This window comes from Geospiza fortis, unplaced genomic scaffold (genome assembly GCF_000277835.1).
Source record: "Geospiza fortis unplaced genomic scaffold, GeoFor_1.0 scaffold331, whole genome shotgun sequence".
NCBI classification, from domain to species: Eukaryota; Metazoa; Chordata; class Aves; order Passeriformes; family Thraupidae; genus Geospiza; species Geospiza fortis.
Window position 1 is genome coordinate 474,742 of NW_005054540.1, and position 12,754 is coordinate 487,495.

At 37.6% G+C, this 12,754-nt stretch overlaps 1 protein-coding gene across 1 annotated transcript in view; it reads left to right on the forward strand.

Moving 5' to 3' along the window:
• The first annotated feature begins 844 nt into the window (after positions 1-844).
• TAB3 (TGF-beta activated kinase 1 (MAP3K7) binding protein 3) overlaps positions 845-12,754 on the forward strand; it is a 41,734-nt gene continuing 29,824 nt past the window's right edge. The window contains exon 1 of the mRNA XM_005429312.3: positions 845-906. The gene's annotated coding sequence lies outside the window, so the exon portion shown is untranslated. The remainder of the gene's footprint in view (positions 907-12,754) is intronic.

Genomic DNA, 12,754 nt, shown 5'->3' on the forward strand with positions numbered 1-12,754 from the left:
GGAGTGCCCGGGGATCCCGGGCAGGTGTCCCCTGAGCAGGGGCTGTGCTGCCTGCTGGGCCACTGAAGCTGCTCTTGCTGCGTAAAAATAAATTAATTAATAAAAAGCAAATGGATTCACAGGTAAACGCTGCCAGTGCCCCTTGGACGTGACTGCAGCGCGATGCTGCTGCTGCTGCTGTGCCTTGGCTCTAGAAATAGAAGGCCCCCAAAGGTAGCAAGGCCTTCCTTGGCTGTGCTCTGTCCAGAGTCTTGGCTTCAGGTCGGGTTTGAGATCTTATCGGCTGCTTGTATTGGCTCCGAGGAAAATTAACTCGAGTTTCCTTTTAGTCGGTTTTTTAAATGTAAGTGGATATGGTGGATGGATGCAGCTCTTAATTATATTGTTCAGTGTTAGTGTAGGACTGTGCAGTCGCTGTGCTCTTCCCCTTGTTCAAACATGACTTGTAACATGATATTGGCCCTTGTTTCCCTGGCTTTGGCAAGGAGAAAACAAGGAGAGGAAAGACAATTGCTTAGGTGGTTTGGGAGTATCTGTGCTTCTGGTTTTGGTAGGGATTCCCTGTGTTCAAAAAAAATGGAATGGCTTAGATATGCCACACTTGGAAAGTAATGGAAAAACTTAAAGTAAGACCCTGTGTTCAGGTAAACATGCATAAAACTGTTATGGGAGGTCTCAGTGCTAACAGGTTTGAAGACACTATTCTTCAATTCTAAATAAATCTTGAGAGTGGTCAGGTCAACTTATCCAGCTGATGTGTCAATATGTGTTTGTTATTTTTAGTGCTGGTGTTTGCTGTGACAAAATTGAATAGCATTTCTTTTTGGGTTTATGTTCTCTGGCAGGTCCACCTGACAACTAAGATTTCCAGAAGACTTAGTATAACAGAACTCTTAAAACTTAGAGGTAAAGCTTGCATGGTCAAAGGCCAGTCACTGTTCTGGTAACTTTAATTTTGTTTTCTAGCTCTGCAAGAAAAGCAATTCTTTCTTCTACCCTTCCTTAAGTATATTTCCAGTTAACATATTTCATGTAAAAAGAAGAAATGTTAAATTCATTTCCTCTTTGTAGAGAGAGAGGAACAGGATTCTTAAAAATAAAGTATTTCACAACATTTGTTAAAGCTTGCACTTTGTCCTGCCTTATGAATGGTGTCTGTTGACAGCAGCAATCTGAAGAGTGCCTTAACAACCTGTATTAATGTATATAATAGACTGTCTCTGTCTGTCCATAAAATTACCAACATACCAAATTTTGCACACATTAGTAAAGAGTAATAAAATCAGCATTTAAGCCTGCTTTTAGTCTTGAATCTTTTGGTTTAAACACAGGTAGTCAGATGAATATGATGTATTCTTATTGTGAAATTATATTCTTATTATGAAATTATACTTTTATTATGTATTTTTTTCGTCTTGTGTCATAACCTTTACGTATAATGATGTCAGGTAAATGTGAGTTGGGTGTTATGAGATCTGTATCCATTCTTGTTTCCTGAATCTCACTGAGGCTCCTTTTTCTTTCTGTGACTTTTCATCTTGAGGAAGACTAGAGAAGTTGAATAGGTATTGTGAAAAGACATCTGACTTTCAGGCAGCTTTGGTGATGTCTGTGCTGGTGTCTGTCTATTGAGTTGCAGAGTGAAAGGAAATCCTAATGGAAAATGACTCCTTTGAAGTCATCCAGGAGAGTACATTGATGTGATTCTTTGGGTTATCTGGCAAATTCTCCTCTGTCCCCTCTCAAGAATTATGTAGGGCTTAAATGAAGGTTTTGGTTTTTTGTGCTGGTCTGTAGAGGCTTTCTCCTGATTTCAAACCTGTGATGATTCATTTTGTTTGTATTTGTAAACAGCATAGGAATCCTCAAAGTGTGACCTGCAGAAGTATTGTTGATTAGGGCAAGAGTTACATGGGTATGTACTGCAGTTCTTAATAAATAGGAAGCCTAAGATATTTTATTGAATTCTTTTTCAAAGTGCTTTGTCCTCAACTGGGATGATTTTCAAATCCCTACTTTCACAGCTTCAGTGTTTCAGCAAAATCACCAACACAAGCAAAAGCCTTTGATTTACTTTTTTGACACCAAAGGTGTTTTAGTGATGATTGAGTCGTTGAGTAAATAATCAAATCTAGTAAATTTTGGGTAACATCAAGTCTGAGTGTGTGCTTAGTCATCCAACTCAACTGTGCTATGACACATTCTGCTCTGGGAGATCTCTGATGCTGCTGTTCCTCTGCTGTGAGCTGAGGTAGGTGCAGTGCCTGTGTGCTCACACAAAAACACAAGGAAAGTGTAACTGAAGGTGTTTGCAGTGGGAGTTATTTTTGTTATGTGGTATGGTTAAAAGGCAGGTGAAAAACAGTGTGAAACTGAGAGGCTTCGTACAGAGCCTGAAACATTACCATGACCACCTTTTGGGCTACTCTGGACTGCAAGATATGTGGTAGATATCTGTGACTTGTGGTTTTGCAGTACCTTTTCCTGTGCCTGTCTTTACTCTAACAGAAAAATAAAGCTGAACTGAAAATCTTTTCCTGTCCCTGTCTTTAACAGAAAAATAAAGCTGAACTGAAAAATGTTGGTGCTACCTAGTGCAGTAAACTGATATTAGGGATTTACTTTCAAATCTCTGGCAAAGTTTCCTCTTATTGTCGCTTTTTTTTTCCAGGTTGGAGCTCTTGGTTTTTTCTATAGTACAAATTTTTTCTAGGCTTATTTCGGTACAGTCATAGTAGACTAAAATACTGTCCAAAAGGCAATATTGACTGTCTTGTTTTTGTGAGAGATTGAGAACTGCTTTGCAGAAGTTGCATGTGTGGTGATGTCATGGTGCCAGTTCTCACGTGTGAAACTCTCTGCAAATGGCAAGATGAGTTTTGAAATACTTGTTTAGACTCATGCAAATGTTGAAGGTGTTGGTTGAAAACACTGCTAGAATAGGTTCTTGTAGTCTGCCAAACCTTCAAGTGTCAGAGTTGTCCTTTGAAAGGCTTTCAAACTGGCAGTGTGCTTGTAATACTTGAACAAAATGCTCTCTCCAGCTCCAGGCAAGTGGTGATAGTGTAGGTGGTTCTGTGGTACTGGATATCCATGCTGGGTGTCTCCAGTTCTGTGTGGGGAGGTGGTTGGTCAGCAGCTTCTGTGCTGCATCAGTCAGTGTTTAAGTGGCACTGTGGTTTGGTATCCAGGAGACTCACATGCACAACTTTCAGAAAAAAACATCACTGGGGTGTTTTCATTGACTTGAGAAGCTGAAATGCATGTCACAAAATTCAGTATGTAATATGGTGAGACAATGCCACAGTATTGCTGATATAGTTCAAGTTGTGCAGTGAGTTCTTATTGTTTGGCATTTTTCTTGTTCTTTTCTTCTTTTCGAAGATCAGTAATACATTGTGATCTATCTGATCTTCTTTCGAAGGTCAGATAGATCACAATGTCTGTTTCAGCTTAATGTCGCTGTGGAAATAACATTTCAATATTCTTATACCCCATTGATTACTATGTTGAATGTTTCTCTCTTTTCAAGTATTGTTTTAAAATAGCCAGCGTAGCACTAGAGAGTAAAAATGAAAAATGCTTATCTCTGTTGAAGTTATATACAGTTTCGTGTTTTTAAGAAACATTAGTTCTTCAGTTTCTGGTGGGCTTTATTAAGGGTCTGAATTCAAAGTAGTGGTATTTTAAAAGCATTGAATTACCAGGTTTTGTCCTAATCTGGCTCTTTTGTAAGGAAAATTACTGCTCTTTTCAGAGAGCTGTTTAAAGCAGGGGACTTTGTAAGCAAATAGCAAAGGGAGAGAAAGGAGGGAGGTCGTTCTGCTGTGGTAGTGCTGAGCAGCCTCACTGTCACAGCTCAAGTACAGATGTTTTCTACCTGCATGTGGGCTTGCTGGTGGATCATTAAGAGTGTTTTCTGGAAAACACCCTTCAGCAGATTCTGTTCAATCAGTCTTGTTCCACACTCAAAATGAAATACTTTCTTTCAAATGAAATTGCATGTCTGCTAAAGTGTACATTAATTTGAAAAGTGGATCAATTTATGTGAAATCATGGTTGATCTAGGGACAAATGGAGAGATTTTAGAAAAAGAAATCCTGTTACTATCAGTATTTGTCTTGGATGTTGTGGCAGGAAAAAAACTTGAACAATTTAATAAACTGCATTCAGTATTGGCTGTTTCTTACCAGATTTGGTAAAAAGAACCACAGCAGTGCTAGTATTTTAATCTTGCAGCTTTATGCTTAAGCATTTTTCTATTCCTTGGTTATATTCTGAGGTGATTTGCCCCCAGGTCATCTGTTTGAACAATTCTTCCTGGTTTACAGTGCCACAGCTGCATGAGAAATTGGCTGGCAAAAGGCTTTGCTTGTTCTAGGTATGTTATTTGTCACATTAGGATAAATCCTCAGGTGTAATTCTGTGTCTTCAGTCGGGAGGTTGTATACTTTGGCTTGACTCAAGATGTGGGCATTTTTTCCTAGCACTTGGAAGAGTTACAGATTTGTTCTGTTCTTCCTTGTTGGGCATTGGATCAATGATAGTTGATGAATAGGAGATGATTGGGTTTTGTTGCCTTTTTTTTTACCTAGATGTTGTGCAAGTTATGAAAGAAATCTAGAACTTGGCTTTCATGTGGATGTTCTTAAGATCAGCTTGCAGAAATAGTAAGCCAGGTACTAGGCTGTTGCAGAGCATTGCATTAAAGTGTATCTGCTTTTTTTCTTGGAATTCTTATGTTTATCTTGAAGGAATAGTAATTCTCGCTGTAATCCTGCTAATGCTGGATCGGAAATTACATGTCTAGATAAGACAGTGTTAATTTGATACAGTTTCTCTGTTGCTTCATATTTGCTCAAAAACGAATAGGTTAAATTTCTACTAGAAGGAATTCCATCAAATATGATCTTCTCACTGCTGATTTGAATGTGTTAAAAACTTTTAAGTTATTTGCTGGATACTCTGCTGAAAAGTCACCTTATGTTCTTTCCTGATAAAAATCAAGTTTTAGCTGCTGGGTGATCTGGACATTTGCAAATGGGACTTCAGTAATTACTGAGTAAGTGTTGTAGCTGAATTCAGAGCGCTTACACAAAATTATATTTTAAAACTTTTATCAGTGCTTTTGTACATTACCATGTTTTTTTTTTTTCATGTCATTAGTCAGTTTCAGCACAGGGGAACAGGTATTTTAGTCTTTTATCTATGCTTTGTTTCCTGCTGTTTGGGCAGCATCATGAAAGTGTGGTTGTAAAAATTCTCATGCTGTTCCAACTTCATAAGCATCAATGTTTAATACAGGTGTTTCACAACAAATCTCATTGTTGGGCTGAATGCTTCATGCATTGTGAGTAAGAACTTTTTGAATAATTGCTCAGGAATATGTTTGCAGTTTTGTACTTTCTCCTGCTCTTACACTGAAGCTGTTACTTTTCAATGTGTATTGGTTTCAGTAGCAAGCAGTGACAGTGAGAATTATCCCTGTTTCCATCTAGCTTCCTTCTGTGTTGGTTTGAGTTCATTGGCACTTTCTGGAACAAACATTTTTTAATTATCATTTTCTTGGAATATCCAGTTTAAAGGGAAGGGAGGTCAGACAGGGAAGAGAGAGTTTGTACCACATCTATTGCAGCTGAATTAAGTTCATAAATGGCAGAATGTAGGTTCTCTTAAATGAAATCTGCTTCTTGGCTTTTGAAACCTCTAGATGCTGTGAATGCTTCTTTTGCTTTAAAGAAAGTTCCAAGTCAAGTAAATGTTCAACCTGCCAATCCCTTTCAAGATTTGGGAGATGAGGTAAATGAGGCTGAAGGTAGCCTTAGGCCTAAGAGAGACCTGAGTAAGATCAGCTATTTTGGTCTGTCTTTAGAAATCATGATCTACTGTATTAAAAAAAAAAAGGAGAGAGAGAGTCAAAAATCACTGAAGTGTTGAAATAAAGTTCCTTGATCTAGGAGTAAGAGGTCTGTAAGAGGGAAGTGGCTTCTGTAGAGGACAACTTGAAGTTTTCCGAAGAGAAGAAAGAATCCTCTCAGGAGCTCTGTCCAGCAGGTCTTGATGGTTTTAGTTCCATCAGGTGAGTAACACCTTTCTGTAGCAATGTGGACACTAAGGCATCTTCAGTGATCTCTGTTGTTGTTACTCATGGAGGCACTAGAACCAACAACACAGACGTTTCTGGTACTATGATAAACAGTACTTCTATTTCTGTAGGAACACTCAGTCACTTGAAAGCTGCTTTGCCTTAACTGAGACATTTTTTCTGTAAAAGTTGTAGCAGAAATTTATGACACTTCTCCTAAGAGCATATGTTACCCAAGATGTGATCAAGGCATGGAGGCTTGTGCTGCTTGGTTCTTATCTGTACCATTCAGTTCTTGGGTTTTGGTTTCACAAATCCCAGTGCAGTTTGTTCTCATGTCTGTCTGTTATGGGGAGGTTGAAACACAGCCATGGTGGACTGCTGTCTCCAGTCTGATGGAGGATTCCTGTCCTGGAAACACAGAGGCGATGGAAGAAGAGGTCCTGCTTCTCTTACCTTTTAAGAAATCTATATCTTCTGAAAGAGGGGTTCTGCTCACTCTCCTGGTGGTTGGATGAGGTGGAGAAAACTTCTTGTTGCCGTTCCTGGGCTCAGTGAAGCCATGGTCCCTGTGGTTGTCAGTTCATGGACTTGATGGCTCAGAGAACTTGCAGAAGGGGGATTGGTGTTGCGGAGCTGACAGGAAAGGATCAAAAGAAGTCTGACTCCCTTCTGTGAATTGAATTTTAGAAAGATCCCCCAAACCAAGCAGTCCATAAGTGCTTCCCCCCCCACCACTGAATCCTGTTAAAATCTATAGCATAGATCATTGTTTTGTCCTGCTTCCTGTAAAGAAGTTTAAAGAATGAGATTCTAAAGTCTCTAAATGTCTCGTTTTTTGAAAGTTTTGAAAGGTAAGGCTTTTGTGAGCTCTAGAAGAAGAGGGAAAGAAAGAAATAAGTTTAAGTATTAGAATTTCCATGATTCAGGTGAGAGGAAAGTAGTTATGACATTGACATTTTGATATGCTTCTTCTTTTGTTTTGATTATGTGCTAGAACACAGATTCCAGAAAGAACAGATGTGTCTTATGTGAGGAGTTGTGTCCTTGTGACAGTAGCAAATTTCTGCTTTGGGATTACTCTGAATAACTTCTTATGAGCATAATCTTTGGATTACTTTATCCACTTGACAATTCATGGAGTATTTGAGTTTAAGCTTTGCCAGTAGCCTTACTTAGTCAGCCTTGGGGTAAGGACTATAGGTATTTTGAATTAGTTCCTAAGTTTTACTTTCTGAACTTTTTTGCCACTGTTGGTTGTAGTGCCATGAGTAAAAATGGTTGACTGCCACAGGCTTATGTAAGCTGCACTAATTTTTTAAGTTAAACTATTTATGGCACAAGGTTGTTAGTCTGTTCAGAAGATGAACACTCTACATACTTAAGGGGAATGCATTTAGGCTTGCTTAGGGCTTTTTTTTGTCTGCTTTTCTGAGTTTGGCTTTGTTTTGTTTTTTTCACTGTAGTTGGTTTTATGGGGATTGAGGGTGGTGTTTGTTTTGTTTTCCCAGCAAGTGTATGATGTACTTAGACTTGTAGGGCAAGTTATTTCTGTGTATAGTAGAATTCGTGAATTATGTAAGCATGTTACATAATCATAAATAATCTTAATTTTCATTAAACTATAATAAAAGTCAAGCAAGGAGAAAAACTTGATGCTTGGGGTTATTTGTTCAGTACTACTAATGATCCCATATTCTGTACTACGAGCATCTTAGTTGTTTGGTTTCCTGATAGCCTGTACAGTGTGGCAGGATGCCACTAGAAGACTATCCAGTAGACAAATACTCTACCAAAAAAACTGTTTGGTTTTTTTTTTATATTCAGAAAGTATTTTGGTGATTATTTGAATAATGCTTTCTTAAAAAGCAGTTTTAATGGCTGTATTGCATTTGTAGTAAGCAGTATTTAATTTGGGTTCCTTTAATGGCTAATGATTTTACTAGCTGTGAAAAAAAGACTGCTTAAACATGAAATGAGTTTGCTAAGGTGCAAACCTCAAGGTTCAATTAGAATAGGTTTTTATTATACATATATTCAAGTACATCAAATTTGTTTTAGTTTTATTAAATACTCAAAGATGAGTAACTTCTGAGTATATTACTGTGATTGTCTTTCTGCAGAATAACTATTCAGGAGGGATCTGTGAGGATTGCAAACTTGTCTGTAGATGTGTGTTTTAATTCTTATGTGATACTGGATCAAACTCATATCAGTTCTATGTATCTCAAAATTCTAGCATTTTTCAATCACAGTATTCGTATTTTGTATAGTTTGCCCTGGTTTTTGGATTATTTTCTCTGTTCTGTGCTTTGTATTTGCTAATCCCTGAGATTCATAACTAATCTGGTTTGATGGCTGCTTTGTTTTTCCTGTGGTCAAGGCTAAGAACTTTTCCCAGTTCTTCCAAATAAAAAAGAAAATGAAGATTCAGGAAGGCAGGTTTTCAGGAAGTTGAGAACAACCAGCACTTCTCCAAGGTTTAGGTTTCTGGCTTGCTTGAATATAGATCATCTGGATTTCAAGGGGATGCTGGTTTTTCTATCATTTAACATGGAAGATAAGAATTCTACAAATCTTACATGTTTTCAGTGTCTAAATCACTGGATAAAGTGTGACCAACCAGAACTGTTGGTTGCATAGTTCCTTGCAACTATGAGGTTCCTGTGAGTAACAGGAAAACTGCTAAATGGAATCTAAGAGTTATGCCTTGGACTGTGACTTGGACTGCTTTCTTAATGAGCAAGTCTAATTTCCAATAAGTTTTTGTGCCTTACCTGAAGGAAGAGTCTGCTCTGAAGTCTTTGTGGTCAGATCTCATCCTGACACTTTGGTCTAACACTTCTTTCTCTCTCACCCTGGCTGCCTGCTTCTGTCTCAGTTTTGTGTCTGTCTATGACACAAGATATTGAGGGGTTTTCAGGGGAGTCAGGGAGCTGATCCACTTTGGGTGAGTATTTAGTGTTTGTAAATCAAAGTTTAGCTTTAGTGATGTCCATGTCACCATTTGGTCTCTAAATTTCTGGTGGTGTGTTGAGAGGAGCAAGCATTGAAAGGAAAGGAGAAGCAAATTCTTTCTTCAGATTTATTGTGTTTTTACTGGTTTAAAGTGATTATGAAACAGCCAGAGACTTCCTTTGTGACAATTTCTCTTGAGGAAGCACCCAGTATGTGCTATTGGAGAGCATTTTATGGTGATAAATATTTCCCTAGACAAAGATTCCTGCCCCTACCACCCCAGTTTATTTCCTGAAGTTAAAGGGTTTCTGTGCCTAATACTCACTTGTTTAAATTTTTTAATGTTTTTTCAGTGTTCAACAGCAATATCAAAACCACCTCTTTTTTGCTGGGGTTGTTGTTTTCTTGGTGTTTTGAGTTGTGACTCTGTATGCTGGACAAAAAAATTGATGAATTTGGATGTTCAGTATTGCTTTTCCCTTGTAACTGCATATTTCTGTGGCTCTGCATAGAAGGGAATTAGATTGCAGCCCCCATGTTCCCCAAGTTAGAGTTTGTAAGAAGCTTGGTATTTGAGTGTGGTATGTTTGTAATTTTTGGTGTGATTTTTTTCCTTCTGTTAATTATTTCGCACTTTTGATGTTTTAGTTGTTTGGTTTTTGTGGTTTTTTTTTTCCTGGAAGTAACATTCAATAACATCTTAGTAGTTCTAATATTCCAGAATTCACAGCTAAGTTATCTTTCTATTGACTTCCAGTCCAGTCTAGGATATGTTTGTTACATAGTCTTCGTTAGAGATAAGTTTGTCTTATGCTATTAATTTAAAAACTGCTTTTAAAATGCAAAATACATTTGGCAATTCTGTTTTATTTAGGTAAAAGCAGTTGCATGAAAAAATTTGTAAATTAGGAACACGTACTTTTGGTTTCTAGTAATGAGATTTCCTTCAAATATTTGGTTCTTATTTGCAAGTAATAATTTGAATTTTAGAAGTTGTTTTTTGTAATAAATAATGCAGATTGAGAATTTTTAATAGAATTTCATCATGCTTATATGATTTTTTTCATGATGTCATTGAAAGTGTCTATAAAATGAATAATAGGTAGAAAGTCAATACTATAGTGTTTGAACCTGTGGCTTAATCATGAGCGTGTTTGGTGTTTTTTATGTGTTTGTATTTATTCTGGACTTGAATTGAGTATGTATAACTACAGAAGGAATGTATTTACTCTTACAGGTACTTGGAAATATGTTATTATAAAGGCAGTTTCTCATTAAGCTTTTTTGTCTGTGGACTGTGTGCAGTTCATTAACGTCTCAAATACATAGAAAGTTGCTCTTATCAAACTGAGTGGTTGGGTGTGGAAATCTGACAAATAATCAAAGTAACAGAGATTGTGTACTTGAGGAAGTATATACAGAGCTGAATGTGCATTGTCTTCTGCAAATGTTTAAATTTGTGTGAAATTTACTTCTAATCCATTTGAAAATTAGGCAAAATAATAAGATACTTGAATTAAGAGTGACTCCATAGGCTAAACTGTGCAGAAAGTAATGGGGAATTAGTGGGTGTTGAGTATCCAAAGTTTTGTGTATTCCCTGACTGGAGACCAATAGCCCTTCTTGGAAGGTGGCTAAAACAGAGAATCAGTAAAGTTGAATGAGATAGTGTTATAATGTAAATCTGGTAACTGGAGGTTCTTTTGATTGTGGTTCTCAAGTAAATATTGTTTTCTAAAAAAAGATTTCATCATTTTTCAACCAATAAAACCTCCAGACTTTAAATAGTACTGAGTTTGGTTCACTGTAATGGAAAACTGGTGGTATGCAATGTTGTGAAAATGAGCACCAATTATTATTGTATTGTCTGGGATTTTTTAAAGTATGAATTACCTTTGTTTTTTTAAAGCTAATGCTGAATCAAAGAACATGCTTCTCTAAGGTACCTAATTACTTAATTTGCATATTTCTCCAGCAGTTAGAAGGAACAGAAAATCTGCATATGATTTATAGTCAGACTTAACAGGTCTGTTGTGGTATTGCTCAGCTCATCTGACCATTCACATACTGAACATGTAGCATTGCTTTCCATCCTGTGGGGGAGGAATGACTCAGAACAAAATCAAATAAGGCTTGTGCTTAAACAGCACTAAAAATGTCAAAGGTTTTCATCTCCTTACTTCTCCTCCCTCTCCTCTCAAAGCAGAGAGAACCCAAAGCTTACACTTGAGTCTGGGTTGTGTAAATGCTTAGATCCGAGTTTGTTTGCAGTAATGTTGTGAGAATTCTGAAGCAGTCCTTGGGCTGTTTGGTGAAGCAGAGGGTGTGACTACTTGTGCTGGGATTTTGGAATCAAGGCATCAGATTACAATGTTATTTTAATATAAAGTGGTTAGGGTTTTTGGTTTTTTTTTATTTAGAAATGTACAAATCTCACTTTGTGCTCCTTTGTCCAGGGCTGGCATTTTGTGTCACTTACTGGCTCAGGGGAATGCTCTGGTGGCAATTGTGCTTGGCTGGCTGGGGGGGACAGCAAGTTTTTTTAAACTTTAGGTTTTTCTACTGTCTAACCTCCTGTTGTATATAAGACTGCATTGTATTTGTGGGAAGATATGACCTTGATTTTTTTCTTATTTTTGCCCTCTGTTTTCTGTACATTATGCCCCTCTAAGACTGAAGGGAGTTAAACGAGAAGAGTGGTTTGAAAAGGTTGAAATTCTTAGTTACTAATTGAAGAGGTGGGCATGCTCCACATTGTTGCTTTCTACAAACCATATGGACACTCCCACTTCTTAACAGTAAAGAAGCTGGGAGATTGGTTAATACCACATCCCTTCCTTTGCTGCAGTATCCATGCAAAGGAAACCACTGTGACATACCAGGTGAAAGAAAGGTTTTTGTGTTCTTGTAGTGCGTCTGAGACACTCAAATTGTTGGGTGGATGTCAGTTCCAATCTTCTGTTCTGATGGAGGTGAAGAGCCCTGAGCACAGCACAAATACCAGATCAAGTTCAGTGTAGTGAAGAGAATGTTTCAACAGTCCTTTAGCTATTGCTTTGCTGAGTTACCCTCAAAACTCCATAAATCCTGAAAGAAGAGCAAGGGCTATTAAAACAACAAAGGACATGGATTTTGGAGGCTGTACCTACCTTGAGCTGCTGGACAGCATCTTTTTGGTTTTGAGTGAAATAATCCAAACCTCTTCAAAAGAATGAGTTAGTAACTATTTTAGGTTGAAGCTGCCTTTGAGCCCTAGTAGTTTTTTCTTCTTCTTCTAAAGCAGGATTATGAGGATAGCTTCCTAAAAGGGAAATGAAATCAGTGCAGTTTATCCTACCAACCGTAATGGCTACAGTAAGGCAGATCAGTGTGGAAATGATTTGGCTTTAGAGAGATGCTGATTGCTTAAAGTGTTTAACTTGCATGTGTAACTTATATTAGGAAGGATATTTGTCATGTAGAATAAAAATAAGGTATTGTAAAAATACCTTGAAATGATACCCTTGAAATTGTGAATAGGGACTTTTGGGTGAAATGCTTTGAAGAGTCAAGTATTATTCCTGAAAGTTCCAGAACGTGGGCCTCATTCATTTTGTCTCATATTCAGATTTATACCTTTTTTCTTCAGTATCTCTACCTGTGACATTTACTTGTAACTTCATCATCAGCCAGCTGTGCAGTGTCAGCTGTGGAAAGACTGCCTAGTAGTCA